At 37.2% G+C, this 15,678-nt stretch overlaps 1 protein-coding gene across 11 annotated transcripts in view; it reads right to left on the reverse strand.

The window, feature by feature from the left end:
• The window catches only part of KLF12 (Kruppel like factor 12), a 444,745-nt gene that overhangs the window by 155,755 nt on the left and 273,312 nt on the right, over positions 1–15,678 (reverse strand). Inside the window, exon 4 of one of the 11 annotated variants that reach the window (XM_045478954.1) lies at positions 6,529–6,595. The exons of the other annotated variants lie outside the window; for them this stretch is intronic. The gene's annotated coding sequence lies outside the window, so the exon portion shown is untranslated. The remainder of the gene's footprint in view (positions 1–6,528; positions 6,596–15,678) is intronic. 11 annotated transcript variants of the gene reach the window in all.

Raw genomic sequence — 15,678 nt, forward strand, 5'->3', positions numbered from 1 at the left:
TTTATGGGTCTCATCTTCCTCAGTTATAAAGCAAAGAGATTTTGAATAAATTAGTTTAAATATCCTTTCCAGCCCCACGATTCTACAATTTCATGATTCCAACCTTTACTCGGCATGGTCATAATCTGGAGGAGTGAAAATACCTAGCAACAAAGTCAGGAAAAATCACATTTCAACTTCATATTTGGTGCAAGAGCTCCCATACCATTCTCTTTATCAGCAGAGAAAAAGGGCACAATTGTTAAATTATTAAATATAAATATTTTTTAACAGTTGGGTTATAACTTAACTCTTAGTTACGACAACATGTTTTTCTCAAAATAATGTACATAACTACTACAGCATACATTTTAGGAAATAATAACTTTAGGAAAAACTTATTCTGGAAATATTAAATTGTTTATGAATTTTTAAAAATGTAAGATAAAGATAACTTTGTACAAGTTCATTTTCATTCTTTTCAGTTTTAATGAGCAAATTTTAAATAATAAAAAATCCAAGATTCTACCCAGACTAATGGACTTAACATTTTATTACGGGGATGAATATAATTTACTCTTAGACTTATTCACTCATAAATTCAACAAGTAGTCACTGAATACCCACTTCCAAGGCCTACAATGGCCTAAGAATTCTATTACTATATGTCAGGCTGGCCTTATGAGAGAGAATTAGACGGTGACAGATTATTTTGATTTCATCTAATTTGACCAGGCTAACACGGGCACTGTTATAATATTATATGAAGACGAAAAACTGTTTTTCAGCTTCATGATGGTATCGAAACAACAATGTCTGAAATTATCTTAAATTGCTTCATTTCATTCTTTGTTTAACAAAAGATTTTTGTTTGCCATTCCCCCTAAAATTTGAGCATACACTTAAAGGAACAAAACACGCTTTTTAAAACCTTTCTTTACAGAAAAGAAATTAGAGCTCCATTCAAAACATACAATAAGCAGTAGTGCAAGGGATTTCCGTTCAACAGCAATGAAAAAAGAAAGATAATAAGTCAACAATGGTACCAGATCATCTTAAGAGGGAAATGGGTTAATGTTTTATTTGTTTTTTTAAATTTGTTTCTAAGCTAAGATGGTTACTTACCCACAAAAAAGTTAAGAATTAGAAAGCATAAAAATAAACCATACAAAATATCTACTGCATGAAATTCTCAGTGCCAAGATTTCACTCTATGTGTTGAAACTGAGAAGTAACTTTTTTAATCTTCTCAGACAGTAAGAAACAACAACAACAACAACAACAAAACCCCACAAACACTGAGCTACTTTTAAAAAAGCTATTAGCATTATCTATTATTATAACTAGAACAGTGTTTTAATTGGTTCTCAGCATTATCATTTAATTTCTTTTTAGAACAATATGTTTCTTATTAGTATGTTAGACCCATATAGAAATTCTTTGTTGAGGCTGCTTTCACAAAATATCCCAACTGGTTTGTCATTAACATTATAAAATATGTCACTAAGTACATGTTATGAAACACTGTTTGGCTTCAAATATAGTCTTAATTTCTCTCTTCTTAGAACTGTATTAGATACATCCAGAATTCTAATTTTGGAAGTAGAGGCTATTTCCACCACAAATTTTTCTCCTCCTACCTATCTAGTCAGATATAAGGTTTCCTCATAGGCTTACAAACCAAAGACTGAGGTGTAAGTCATCACCGTAGAGACATTTCATACCGTAAACAAAAGACTACTTTAGCAAATTACAGCAATACGGGAAGTGGTCAATATGGAGCTTATTTGTAGAGATGGCTTTTGAGACTTCAAGTGTTACTAAGCTTTGCAAATGACTTCGACTTCTTTGGATTATGAACAGGAGTCCATCTTTTGTAGGTATCTGCTTAATCCGCCACTAAGAAAAATATTTACTCCTTAAACGCTGTTTTATAACAACAAATAAACAGTGTTCCTCTTATAATTCTGTTGCATATACTAGGAAAGCTATGAAGGACCAAATATTAGGAGTCGCTAGGTATATTCAAATATGTGAGAACTACATAGCTTTTACATGAGCTTAAACCAAAATACAGAAAATGATCACAAAGATCACAAAGATAAACCAAATCTTTGAACCGCACACATCAACTTTGGAACCTTGGACACATTATGCATGAATTTATAAGCATCACCATCACAGAGACACATGTTGGTTCCTTCTTCATATGTAGCAGGTAAAAATGTAGCCAACATGTCTCCAGGCAATGCCTCATCAGTATAAAGAGGACAAAATCCTTACTTTACCATTCACCTGTTTACAGTATTGACATAATATTATATCCTTACAGCCATACTTACCTCTTCTACTGGGATAATGAGGCAGGTAAAGCCATCCGTGATTGTTGCTTCAGGCTGCACGTACATATATGGAAAGCTAGCAATATTGCCTAAATATGGTTTCAAAACATCTGTGGCATACTTTTGCTCCTCCTTTTTGGAAAGAAAAAACACCTAAAGACTTGATTCTGAAATCATCATATGGAATTCATTCCCTTGTTTTCAGAAAGGGGAAAATTGAAATGCATGGGTTCTAAGTTGAGAATCCATAAATGTATAGCTGTAGTGAGGTGACGGGAACACAGGAGATAGCCAAGAGCGACAACAAAAGCTCTGAGAAACCAAGGCAAACACTGAATGAGAAGTGTTTGGAGCAGCTAAAAATCGAAAGGACTACATGCATACATCAGACATCTTGTGGGTTCAGCTCCAGACCATGGCAATAAAGTGAATGTTGCAAGAAAGCACTCTAAGTGAATTGTTTGGCTTCCCAGTACATATAAAAGTTATGTCTACATTAGAACTGCAATCTTAAGTGTACAAAAGCGTTACGCCTAAAAAAACAACATACATACCTTAATTTAAAAATACTTTATTGCTAAAAAATTGCTAACCTTCACTTCTAATTCTAGCTCTCTTGCTATTTCTACCACATATGCAATTACTTCCTCCACTCAAGTCTTGAATCCCTCAAAGTCAACCAGGAGGGTTGTAACCAACTTCCTCCAAACTCTTGCGAATGTTGGTATTTTGGCCTCTTCCCATGAATCACAAATGCTGTTAATGGCAACTAGAACAGTGAATCCTTTCTAGAAGTTTTTCAGTTTATTTTTCCCGGATTCATCAGAGGAATCATTATGGCAGGTACAACGCTGCAAATGTAGTTTTTAATAAGAGTTGAAAGCTGAAATTACTCCATGATCCATGGGCTGCAGAATAAATTTTGTGTTAGGGACAAAAACAACATTAATCTCATTGTACATGTCCATCAGAGCTCTTGGCTGACCAGGTACACTGTGAGTGAGCAGCAATATTGTGAAAAGAATCTATTTTTTCTGTCCAGCGGGTGTCAACAGTGGGCTTAAAAAATTCTGTAAACCATGTTGTAAACAGATGGACGGTCATCTAGGCTTTGTTGTTCCATTTATGGAGCACAGGCAGAGTAGATTTAGCATAATTCTTAAGGGCCTTAGGATTTTTGGAATGGTCAATCAGCACAGGGTTTCAACTTAGTCACCAGCCGGATTGGCCTCTAAAAAGATAGTGAGCCTGTCCTTTGAAGCTTTGGAGCCAAGCATTGACTCCTCGCCTCTAGCTATGAAAGCCCTAGATGGCATCTTCTTCTAATACAAGGTTGTTCTGTCTACATCGAAAATCTGTTATTTCGTGTAACCACCTTCATTAGTGATCTCAGTCAGATCTTCCGGACAACTTGCCGCAGCGTCTACATCAGCACGTGCTGCTTCACCTTGCACTTGTATGTTATGGAGACGTCTTCCTTCCTTGAAGCTCAAGAACCAATCTAGCTTCAAATTTTCTTTTGTAGCTTCCTCACCTCTGTCAGTTTTTGCAAAAGTCAAGTGTTAGGGCCTTTCTCTAGATTAAGCTTTGGCTTAAGAAAATGTTGTGGCTGGTCTGATTTTCTATCAAGACCCCTAAAACTTTCTCCATATCAGCAATAAGGCTGTTTCACTTTCTTATCATTCATGTATTCACTGGAGTAGCACTCTGAATTTCCTTCAAGCACTTTTCCTCTGCATTTACAGCTTGGCTCACCGTGTGGTGCAAGAAGCCTAGCTTTCAACCTATCTTGGCTTCTGACATGCCTTCGTCACTTAAGCTTACTTCTTTCTAGCTTTTGGTTTACAGTGGGTGACTCTCCCTTTCTCTTGAACATAAAGAGGACCACAGTAGGGTTACTAACTGGCCTAATTCCAATATTGTTGTGCCTCATGGAATAGGAAGACCCAAGGAGAGAGAGAGACCACGAATGTCTGGTCGGCGGAACAATCAACAGCACAATCAACTTGTGCTGATTAAGTCTGCTGTCCCATGTGGATGCTGTTCGTGGTGCTCTAAACAATTACAACAGTAACATCAAAGATCACTGACCACAGATCATGGTAACAAATGTAATAATAATGAAAAGCTTTAATAATCATGAAAATTACCAAAACGTGACACAGAGACACAAAATGAGCAAATGCTATTGGAGGAGTGGTGCCAACAGACTTGCTTAGATGTAGTTGCCACAAACCTCAATTGGTTTTAAAAAAAAAAAAAGCAGTATCTGTGAAGTGCAAAAAAGTGAAGCACAATAACATGAGGTGTGCTTGTACAAGTATTTGAGACAGTGAAAAAGTGAAAGAAGACAGGGGTATTTCACCAGGAAACATATAAGGGGTAAGAATGCTGAAAAGATTAGAAATGAACAAAAGTTGGAAATTTTAAGCACCACGTGGAAGAGAAACTTCTGTTAAAGAAACAAACAGGGACACCTGTTTGACTGTTGGTTCAAACGCCTGACTCTTGTTTTCGGCTCAGGTCCTGACCTCATGACCTGACGTGCAGGTCGACATGTAGGCTCTACAGCCCAGAGCCTGCTTGGGATTCTCTCTCCCCCTCTATCTCTGTCCTTCCCCCACTCCCATGCACATGTGCGTGCACACACTCTCTTTGTCTCAAAATAAATAAATATTTAAAACAAAAACAAAAACAAAGGATTCCGTGCTAAAATTTTACCTTTGATTACTAACCACTCAACTCTTGATACAACACTAATTAATATTCACTGCACTGCCAACTGAGTGCTGCTGTTGCTGCTTGTTTAAATAAAAGTCCACCAAGATTTTTGTCTGGGAGTGGTGAGTTTAGCTAAAGTTTGCTGCTGATGTTCTTCTAAGGATGTGTAAGATTTTAAGGGAATATTGGATTTCTGTCAAAGAGAATGAGAGTAATGAATGCCATAAAATATCTCAACTGATTTATCAGTGAAACTATAAAATATGTCTTTAAGCATATGCTATCATTAAAAATGGTCTTAATTAATTTCGTTTTCTTTTTTCTATTAGACAATCCAGAATTCTAATTTGGGAAATCACGACTATTTCCACCACAAATCTTTCTCCTCCTACATATGAAGTTAGACACAAGATTCTCACTTAGACAAAACCAAGGGCCGAGGTATAATTCATCACTGCAGAAACATTTTATAATGTAAATGATTATACACAATCTTTCCAGAGGATTATACAATATCCCTTGAAAGGGTAATAATAAAATAATTTTAAAAATCTCTTAACAAATTATTGAATACAGGCCAAATGCAGCAAGGTAAATGTAACAATATATTTAATAAAATGTATATCTGAAAATCTAAAGATAAATACAGACAAGATTATATTGTCATATACTATTTTCTTAAAAAGTCTGAAAGCCAGTTTTAATCATAATAATCCACTTGATAAAATATTATACATAATATTCTAATGAATATGTTCCTTTCGGCGATCTGGGGGATCACATATGAACTTTCCTAATAAGATAATCTTCTTCCCAAATAAACATTTAAAAAATGTAGCTTTAGCTTTAGGCATTTTGTTGAATGAATGTAAAAATTAATCTAAAGCCTCCTACATGTTAGTATCCAGAGTATTAGACGTGTTTCCTATAGGCAGCCATTATCATCAGTTGAACCTTATTATGGTCTGATAATGAATAAAAAGTGCTTTTAATATTGGTCGTATCTTTTAATCACTTCGTAATCTCAAAAAGTGACAAAAAATGTCTGGACGCAATCACATCTTTGGAAAGCCCTCCAGAGATTTTGTGTAATCATGGTTAAGGACTGCTTAGACAATATTTTGCTACATGTTATCCAAGATTTACATGTCATCTGTTTTGTCTTTAATGGCACCAAGGATTTTCAGAGAAGTAGAGCATTTACACACCCCTGCACACACACACAAACGGGATGTCCCCAACTATCCATTTATCTATCCATTCATCTATTCATCCAGCCAGCCAGCATTTAAATAAAGTATATTTAATTTTATCTTTCTAAACTTGTTGAGAAATAGTCTCAAGGTTGTTTTTAGGAGAGATTATAAAGTGACCTAACATTACATAGCTTGTGGTTTAACTTTTACAATAATCTTTGCTTTATAGCTTGTAGTCTGGTCATTATAGAAAGAAAATTTGATTTGGACACAAAGAATTCATGACTTACCCTGTCACTTACTAGCTGTGCCGTCTTGGTATCATCATTAAAATTTTCTAGGAGTGAATTTATTTACCTACAAAAGAGTAATATGATTCCAAACTCATACAATTATTTTATAGATTGTATTAAGGGTATTAACAGCTTTTAAATAATACTGGTTAGTGTGGGATAGAAGCAAATGAGCTCCCCCTCTCAGAACTAAAAATTCCAATACAACCTCATCTATGACTATAACTCTCAGAAGAGACTTGATTCCATGCACTGAGCATAAAATATTCTGATGAAGGACTGCATAAATATAGCTACTGTAGAGGTACTGTGTTTGCTAACCAAACAGATACATACACTACAAAAGTAGCTACAAGTCAAAACATTATGCATATTTTTTAGGGTTCATGTGATTTTATTATTTTTTATTTTTTTAAATTTTTTTTTCAACATTTATTTATTTTTGGGACAGAGAGAGACAGAGCATGAACGGGGGAGGGGCAGAGAGAGAGGGAGACACAGAATTGGAAACAGGCTCCAGGCTCTGAGCCATCATCAGCCCAGAGCCCGACGCGGGGCTCGAACTCACGGACCGCGAGATCGTGACCTGGCTGAAGTTGGATGCTTAACCCACTGCACCACCCAGGCGCCCCGGATTCATGTGATTTTAAACAAACACATCTTCTCTTAAAATACAAAAGACAGTCATGTGACACTGTTAAATTTGATTCTGTGGTTTTTTTCTTGCTTAATTAGATTGACCCATAGGATGATGTGTACAATGGAAAACATTTTAATTGATTGGTTTGATTTCTTAATTCCACAATATAAGTAACCTACATCAATCCATAGTTCAGTTTGTACCCATTATCACAATATATATTGTGTTAAAATAATTATTTTGGGATGTTGACCATTCTTCGCCAGTCTTATCATGGGATGAAAAAGCAGATCATTATTTGTTTCTTATGCCTCAGCAGAGGTCAGTTTGTATAAGTCTCACTGTCTGAATTGGAGATTAATTGACATTTATTTTTTATGGGAAGTGTTAAGGAAACTTACTGTGCACGTCATGTAAAAAAAGGAGATAAACTATATCTATGAACCCATATCCTGTGATAACAGAAGCTTTCATGTTACACAGCAGTATTTTAGATGTAAGTACATTTAAAGAGCAAAATTCCTTTTTTTTTTTTTTTTTTTTACACGAAGTGCACAGTAGATACATGCTTAGTTTTTGTGCCTTGGCTTCCCTCCTAAGTAAATGGAATTTTAGAGCTATGAGCACCATCCCGAAAGCAAGCCATCTACAACTCTGGCCATTTTTGCTCTAAGTGTAAAAGTCACCAAACAAGTACTTGTGAACAAAGCATGCACTGTACTTTCTTCTCTGTTGTTTTATTTCACTAAAAAGGAAAACCCATTTTTCAAGATTTGTCTTACATGGGCCCGGTTGGTCATCATTTGTCTTACTTTCAGCCCAGTGATTTTCTGATTTTACTCTACACGTTCAAGGGCAAACTCTTAAATACAAATGCTGTAAGAGTGTGTATTTATAAAACTCGCCAAAAAAAATTAAAGCAAAGTCTACTTAAAAAAGAGAGAGAGAGAAAAGTACAGATGAGAGAATAAAAGCAAAAAGGTAGAAATATGCTACAATGACTTTGACTTGAAAAGCATTAAATGAACTATCTCCTGCCTTCAAGGGGAAGATATTTGAATGAATATTTAGTCCAACTGTGTTATCTCAGTATCTCAAGAGTTAGTTTAGGAAACGACTGATTCCTTAAGAAAATTCACAACATATGCATAACGTAATGGACTGTGTGCTTTTACATTTATAGTTTTATGCTTTCACACTTGAGTTGAAAACGGTAGCCTTTCAAAAGGGGTTCAATACACATTTACATTTATCCCAAATTTTCCTTATTTCCCAGTGGTCATGTTTTTCTATGACCTATTTATTTCCTAGGACTTTCACGAATCGTATCATTTATCCAAAGCACTCGGGATCTATGTTATCAGTTGGCTGCAAACCCGAAACCCTCGTTTGGCACGTGTGTGTGGCAAAGTTGGGGTGGTATGAAATGGCAAGGATTCCTCTCGTATAGGCTGGTGAAGGATAGAGGGGATTATGCTTTTTTTTTTTTTTTTAATAGCAGACATTCCTAAGCAATGAAAAGACTGACAGAAATGTGTGGACACAAACACAATGTGTTATATGTTATATAAACATACAGATATTCAGCAAATAGGTAATACTTTATCATATAACATAATCAGTGAATACTCATCACATTTGCGAGATGCGAATACTGTGCTGAAGATATGAAGCCACTTAAATCCCATTCACCTGACCAAATGATATAAAGAAGCAGTGTCACTAAAACTAATGTCGAAAAAAAGTCTAGGAAGTTAGTTTTGCTCCTTATTGTTATTTTTTTTTTACAACTGCTGTCACAGTGAACCTTACAGAGCATACAAAGATGTCTTAAACATAAATTTTATGATTCCAACTATATGTCATCTTGGAAAAGACCAAACTACAGAGACAGTAAAAAGATCAGTAGTTGCCAGGGGCTTGGGAAAGGGAGGGGAGGGAAGAATGAGAAAGCACAGAGGATGTTTGAGGCAAACTCTTCTGTATGTTACTGCAGTGGTGGACACATGTCACTATGCACTTGCCAAAACCCACAGAACTGTACCACACAAAGACCGAAAACCTTAATGCGAAGATAATACCAACATATTTTTTTTTTTCAACGTTTATTTATTTTTGGGACAGAGAGAGACAGAGCATGAACGGGGGAGGGGCAGAGAGAGAGGGAGACACAGAATCGGAAACAGGCTCCAGGCTCTGAGCCATCAGCCCAGAGCCTGACGCGGGGCTCGAACTCACGGACCGCGAGATCGTGACCTGGCTGAAGTCGGACGCCCAACCGTCTGCGCCACCCAGGCGCCCCAATACCAACATATTAATATAGGTTCATTAAATCAAGTGTGACCAACGTGCTACGGTAATGCAAGACTTCGCTCCTAGGGGAACCCGTGCAGGGGGGAGGGAGGCCGAGGTGGGAATATGGAATGTTTGAGTCCAATCTGCTAAATTATTCTGTAAACCTAAATCTGTACTAAAAAATAAATCCCGCTGATTATTTTTAGGAAACTGAATTCAGTATTAATGATGTTAGTGAGATCCAATTTTGTCTATTATTTTATCATTCTTCACAAAAGTTAATAATCCAAAACTATTATCACAACACTTGTGAAGAAAAAAACGGGGGTAACTGTTTCGGGCTTATGTTTTTCTATCTCATCATTAGAATTTTTTAATCTTTTAGTTTTAAATTATTTTTTATTATTCAGTGACTGACTTTTTTTTAAATGTTTTATTTATTTTTGAGACAGAGAGAGACAGAGCATGAGCAGGGGAGGGACAGAGAGAGAGAGGGAGACACGGAATCTGAAGCAGGCTCCAGGCTCCAAGCTGTCAGCACAGAGCCGGACGGGGGCTCGAACCCATGAACTGTGAGATCGTGACCTGAGCCAAAGTTGGACACTTGACCAACTGAGCCACCCAGGTGCCCCTCAGTGACTGATTTAAAATGATAAAGTTTAGGGGCACCTGGATGGCTCAGTCGGTTGGGCGTCCGACTTCAGCTCAGGTCATGATCTCACGGCTTGTGAGTTCAAGCCCTGCGTCAGGCTCTGTGCTGACAGCTCAGAGCCTGGAGCCTGCTTCAGATTCTGTGTCTCCCTCTCTCTCTCTGCCTGTCCCCCGCTCGTGCTCTGTCTCTCTCTCCTTCAAAACTAAATAAACATTAAAAAAAATTTTTTTTAATGATAAAATTTCACATTCGCAATATATTAAAGGAAAGCATGTGTTATAGGCTCTTATGGAAAAAAACGTTCACTTGAATCTTCATCCTAAGAATGTTCTCCCTGTGCTCATTACAGATTTTAAAATATGCACTAATGTTTACCATTCTCAAACAGATTAATCTTCTCTGCTACCAGATGGATCTTGCTTTTGATTTCACAAAATGTTCACCCCAGTTATTTTTACAGTGACAGCTCACAGTGGTGGAGTACATCAAATTGCAGAGACAAGAAAACTTGACCCAAAGAGGATGAGAGAGCCAAATGATACATTTGGAAACCCTTACGCCTTACAACATATAAAGCAATAATGCAATCTTTTTTTTTTTTTTTTTTTTTGTATAAGGGGGTGTGCATGCAAAATGCAGGTCGTTGTGGGATCTTTAAGCAAGCAAGTAGTCAAGAATTGCCTCTATATGCTTCTCTTCTCAGAGAAAATGCCTTTAAAGAGAGATCAACAACCAGACAAAACAAGACTAATGGCAAAGACAGAAATCTACCTTTTCCCACTTAGCCCTGGCATCGAAGGCAGCTGCAATGGGAAAATGGCACAAGTAGAAAGGCAACAGAGTTTAAATGCCGCAGAACTTATTCAGGATTTAATTCTAGCTCAGCTATCAAGTCACTAAAATACTCTTGTGCAACACTTTTAGCCTCATCTTCTGGCTTCCTATTAAATGAGATATAGATGCACGCAGGTCTAAGGATCTGAAAGGATGAAAGCGTGGCTAGGTTTTGGAAGTGGTCCGCCATTCAACCGCAATTGCTACAAGGCACGCTCAGGTGTACATAATTAACACGATTACATGGAGTATGGCCTGTACAATCATGCCCCCTGTTGATTCTACCAAACAGGAAGTGCATACGAGGAAAAGGGGAGAAGGGGCAGGTTGGAGCCCCAGAGACCACAAAGGCAGGGACAGGAAAAGCAGAAAGGACAATTCATGTGACTGAAAAAGATAAGCTGCCGGCCAGCCAAGACCCCTGCAAATCAGAGGAGACTTAGAATGACAGGGGACATCTCAGCTCAGTACTCCTATTGGCTGGGATACTTATTTATAAGACATAAGGATTTTTTTAAAATGTTAATAGTAATGCTGTCAAGAACGCAGTAAAATGGACACTGTATTATGCTGCAGGCTAACAGGGTGAATGGGTACACACTTTCAGGAATACTGTTGGACTTTGTCTTGAGTCTTAAAACACTTTAAAACAAGTAATAACATTTTTTAAATTTTTTAAATTTTTTTAAATTTATTTTTGAAGGGGAAAGAGACAGAGCATGAGCGGGGGAAGAGCAGAGAGACAGGGAGACACAGAATCCGAAGCAGGCTCCAGGCTCTGAGCTATCAGCACAGAGCCCGACGTGGGGCTAGAACCCACAAACTGTGAGATCACAACCTGAGCCGAAGGCGGACGCTCAACCGACTGAGCCACCCAGGCGCCCCAACTAATAACATTTTCAAGCCTCTAGGGCATTGCTATCCCCCCTCTTTTTTCCTCCCTCCACTCCCATATATATGCATGTGTACACACACACACACACACACACACACACACACACACACACACACACTCTCTCTCTCTCTCTCTCTCTCTCTCTCTCTCTCTCTCTTAATGCTGAAGAGGGACCATATATTCAGGATCTATTTACCCTTTATATTCAGGATCAGTTTACCCCTAAGTACTCTAATTGTAAAAACAGAATAACATTTGGAATTAAAATCTTCAATCAATACCAGTGTTGGTTTTCAGCAATCACCAGACAGAATGTGCTTCATAAAAGGGGAGGGAGTCAAAGAAACTTAACACATTGAGTCATGATTCCTTTGGAATATGGATGTGGATGTGGCATGACCTCACGATTTCAAAGTGCTGACATTGTAAAGAAGCTTCCAAAAGATGGTTTTCTATTAGGAAGATTACATATATGCCAACCATCTCAATTTCACATAAGTAAGTACTTTAGGTGGCTTTGGAGAAAAATCCCAGTGGCAACATCATCATCACTGATTTAAACTATGTTGTATATCAAGCAAATTAGACATGAGTCAAGATGACGTATTTGAGAAAACGATGACTTAAAAAGTGGCTCTAGTGAGGACAATGCCGTTGACGTTGAACTTGCATGTGAAGACAACGAATGAAATATAAAATTTGGGAGTCTGGAAAAATTTAATATGTTAAAATGTATACACTATTTAACATAAAGTATGATTTTTTATAAGTAGTTTAACATATTAAAATATTATACTGCTATGATTAAGCTATTTATGAGTTTATATATTCAAGTTGGTTATAAAAATCTTCTCCTGAGAAAACGGGATATGTTAATGCAGGGACTTGTATGTAGACAAAGATAGCAATTTGGGATTTTGACAAAGGAGTATACACGAATCCTCATTTTTGTCTTATTTATAAGAGTGAACATTAGACACAACAAGGCAGGCATAAAAACAGAATAAAGCTTGCAACAAAGGCCTTAGCCCTGACGATAAACTGAATCCTGCCCCCCCCCCCAGCCCCACCCTGTAACATTTCAAAAGTACACAGGCAAGAGACACAGTAAGTCTGGGAAATGGTACAGATGCCAGGAGTTTAAAAAGCATCATGTGACTCCAATGACCAGGCAGGTTTGAGAAACAATATTCAATGACATGAAAGAATACTATCTATATGATGTTGAGCTAAAAAAAATGTTAGGATACAAAACTGTATATAAAGAATACGTTTCATTTTGTCTCCCCCCATCCCGTTTTTATTTACATATGAAAATAAGAAAAAGGTAGAAAACTACTCCAGAATGTTAATAATGGTTTCTCCATCTGGAAAATTTGTGGGCGATCTAGATTTCCTTTTCCCCTAAGTTTTCCTTATTTTCTACAGTGAACCTGTGCTACTTTTAAAATAAAAAGAAATGTGTTATATTTTGGGAAGATACACATATGAGGAGTGTAGAATATATATTTTAAGAAAAAAATCTGAAAAAGGAACAGAGGCATTTCTAATTTTTAATCTGGCTCTCCCTAGATTCTAGTGAACCATAATGTTGTTAGAAGAAAATAGCAAATTCTGTTAAAAGCCTGATCTGCCAATGGTGTTCCTGGTATCAGTTTTAGATGGGCCACATGGCTATTCTACAGAAATTAATGTCTCCACCTGTAGAACCGTGTTTCTACCTATGTAACTGTGTCTTGATCTGTAAAGCCGGAATGAAACTAAACACAAGAGCTAAATACAATTGGTAACAATTATATTTAAAGGTATGTAACTGCAGTAACCCTGGTAAGCTGAAACTATGGATTCCTCTGGAAATCCCAAGCTGCTGCATTACAGTTTACTGGAAAAACATTTTCATACTTGAGAAATTATTGAAAACACTTATATGCCAGTATGTGGGAACAAAAAAAAGCTTTTTATGTTTCTGATGAAAAGCTTTCACTCAATCAATAAGTATTTATGCACATTACTATATACTCAGCACTGCACTCGGACAAATGTGAGGATGCCACAAAGGATTTTAATGCCTACCCTGAAAGAAGCCACTCTCGCACCCCCACCCCAGAGGTGTAATCAAAGTGTCATCACTTTTTAGCGAACTGCACTCAGAAAACACGAAATGCATATGGAGTGGGGAATGTTTCAAGCATTGTGCCTTGTAAACGGGAGGGCATTAAAAGTGAATCTGAGGAAACAAAATTGTGCTCTTTAAATCAACTTCTTCAGAGTGTACATACAAACCAAGCACACAGCCAAATAAGTATAGAGACCTTACGACCACAAATCAAATACTTAATTAAAATAATTTCTAAGAATGCAGAAGAATAAACATTTATATAATATTTCGTACAACAATAATTGGCAGAATTTTCTCCCGCAGTACATTAAATGAAGAAATTCACTCTCAAAGAACTTGAGTCATCTGAGGCCAGGATATTATATGGATCTGTGATCTAAGCCCAAGAGTAATTCCTAAGACTAAATTTCCTCCCCAGTGCTTTCCTATGGGAGCCCTAGAACAGGGAGAGAGCAAGCTCGTGTCTTTATTTGAGAAATGTTTTTATGAAGCTCATGTGAAATCAGTATATGGCAATATCCAACTGAAGAAATGGTAAAATGAGCATTACTTGGATACCTGTCATCAAGGACTTACCCACTTTCCCTATACGCCTGGCACACAACAAATTTAATGGCATGAGGCAGGCATCAGTGACCCGCATCACGATGTTTATTTCTTCTTTAGCTCTTGTTTGTTCTCACATTAAGCCTTAGGATAACAGCAACTAGAACAATCATTCTTAACAAAAATAGCATCCCAAATTTTGTGCCTTGGCCACACTGTATGTTACATAAGTTTGAAAGAAATGAGAAAAGATGGGAGAATAAAATGGAATAACCAAGGGGCGCCTGAGTGGCTCACTCGGTTAAGCGTCTGACTCTTGATTTCAGCTCAGGTCACGATCTCATGGTTGGTAAAATCAAGCCCTGCATCAGGCTCTGGGCTGACAGTGCAGAGCTTGCTTGGATTCTCTCTCTCTGTCCCTCTCCTGCCTGTGTTCTCTCTCTCTCTCTCTCAAAAATAAATAAGCATTAAAAAAAATAAAATGGAAAACCAAAAGCCTAAATACGTTTGTAAGTAGTTCCATTAGAAATGTAAGTGGATAAATCAGTTCACCATTTACTGACTTTCTTGTTCCTTTTCTTTAAAAAGCCAAAAAAAAAAAAAAAAAAAAAAAAAAAACCACAACTCAGAAATAAAGAAATAAACGTTTTATTTTTGACCAAGGATGCATGTCTCTTGATAAAAGCAGTGTCATAAAGTGTAACTTTTGTAAAAGTTACAGTAATAAAGGAGAGGCAGGGGGGGTTTATAAAAGGCAACCTTACCTAGGTTCTAGCTTGGGTTCTATTTTATGCAACCAGTTCACTTATTGTCTCTCTCCCTTTAATGTCTAATGAAATGACTCTGATGGTGCTTTTGCATACTTCCTGGGTCTTTTACCTCCTCCAGCCCTATCAGATTCCACCTGTCCTGAACGAGATCCCACCCTCAGTCTTCCAAGCACTCTGAGCTTCCTGGGTCCTTGTCTAATGAGGCTGTGTGCCCGTGAAGACACCATTTCTTCTAGTTCTTTTGCAGACCTGCACCTATCACAGTCCCTGGTCCACAGTAAGCTCTTAATTAAAGCTCATTAGTAAAGCTCAAGTTGCTCTCTAAAGCCCTTATTAACTCTGAAATTGAATAAATCTATGAAATTACCCCATGTCTAGAACTTAACAAACAGTAAA

The sequence above is a fragment of the Leopardus geoffroyi genome, chromosome A1 (assembly GCF_018350155.1).
Source record: "Leopardus geoffroyi isolate Oge1 chromosome A1, O.geoffroyi_Oge1_pat1.0, whole genome shotgun sequence".
Taxonomy (NCBI): domain Eukaryota; kingdom Metazoa; phylum Chordata; class Mammalia; order Carnivora; family Felidae; genus Leopardus; species Leopardus geoffroyi.